This window comes from Camelina sativa, chromosome 1 (genome assembly GCF_000633955.1).
Source record: "Camelina sativa cultivar DH55 chromosome 1, Cs, whole genome shotgun sequence".
Lineage (NCBI taxonomy): Eukaryota > Viridiplantae > Streptophyta > Magnoliopsida > Brassicales > Brassicaceae > Camelina > Camelina sativa.
The window spans coordinates 18,379,882-18,381,396 of NC_025685.1; the positions used below are offsets into that span (position 1 = coordinate 18,379,882).

At 34.5% G+C, this 1,515-nt stretch overlaps 1 long non-coding RNA gene across 2 annotated transcripts; it reads right to left on the reverse strand.

Moving 5' to 3' along the window:
* Window positions 231–1,515, reverse strand: LOC104793823. 2 transcript variants are annotated; one of them, XR_769412.2, is made up of 3 exons: window positions 1,294–1,515; window positions 416–1,164; window positions 231–347 (listed from the first exon to the last, which is right to left on the reverse strand). It is a non-coding gene; the product is annotated as an uncharacterized LOC104793823 (long non-coding RNA). The 2 variants fall into 2 exon arrangements; XR_002033030.1 differs by lacking the exon at window positions 231–347 and having other exon boundaries at window positions 354–639; window positions 729–1,164.

A 1,515-nucleotide genomic window follows, 5' to 3' on the forward strand; every position in this document is an offset into this window, starting at 1 on the left:
GATACGCAAAAAGCTTGTCCGTTTGTGTTGTACCTCAGATCTGTCTCAAACCTTAATGATTTTATCGTAGGTAGAAAAACTTCTTCATTAAGAATCCAATCAACTAATCATCACACAGTCAGATTATAAGAAGCAAAGTCATGTTCAAGATCAGAGGCAGCCTCCCAACTGTGAAGATTTGCAGATGGGAGAAGTAAGTTAGAAACGGCACAATACTATCACATAATGCAGAAAGAAACTCGAATCTCGTTTTTTGATCCATAAACTTAGTAAATACGAAATATTGCAATGAAACATAATAATGTATCGGCTTCATTTGCCACCACCTGAGTCTTTTCCCTCTAAAGCTGCAAAATTCACAAAATCAAACTCTTCAAGAAGACAAATCGATACCCAAACCAAATAACTAACTAACCTTGACAATATAAGATGTGACTAACGGAGAGAAGTCTTATTTAACCTTCTATATTTTAAGGTGTCATGATTCTAATGATAGGAAATTCATATTCAGGATTCAAGAGCATAAAATAGCAATGTTAAAGGATATGCCTTTTGTAGAATGTTGGTATAGTGCATGATTATTGGCTTTTCTGTGATTCTCTTTGAATATCTCCAGCTAGATCCTCTTTGTCTCAAGCTCTGCAAAACAAATGAACACAAACCCTTAATAGACCAAACATAACAAAAGGTTGTAATATCATAATAGCCTTTGTATCTATAACACAAACATTTTTCTAGAGATGTATAATAGCCTTTGTATGTATAACTGAAAAAGATATGATAATCGGCATCGCCCCAGAATAACTCATCTGTTCTAAGGATCTTTTTGTCATTGCATAGTAAATCTGTGGGAAGGAAAGGATATAAATAGCATGTTAATCGCCCCAGGCACAGGTTTATAATCAAAGAGAAACAAAACGATTTGCAAAATAAAATTGAAAGAGAATCAAGATCAAAGAACTAATTTTGCCCAAACAATGAATGGAAATCAAAACAAATCTTAAATCTCTATTAGTGAACGAAAGAGAGAGAGGTAGGGACGATATCTCTGATGTATTGATTTGCTACCAGCTGCATTCTCCATGGTTCTAGCTCGATCTGCCGTCGATGATGAGTACACTACGTGACTGGAGAGATGCTGATTTATGAGCATGAGTTTATCATCTTAAAATCATGATGATGACCAGAGAAGAATCCAAAATCAAAACACATCAAGATTCAAAAACGAAATTCCAAATAAATTTGATTTTAAGCATTAGAGGACGATTTGGTTTTATGTTGAAATCGAATTACCTTGTTGTAGCCGATAGATCCTTTATACACCAACTGCTTCAAGTCTGTTCTTTAGATTTATATATGTAGCCGTAATAGATGTGGAATCAGATTCTTTACAACTGCTTCACACCATCAAACCAAATTCCTGGAGTTCTGTGGAATTATTGAATCACTCTTTCACGTTAGAACAGAGGCGGAAAAAAAAAATATTAGGTTTGATGTCTCTTTACATAAACAAAG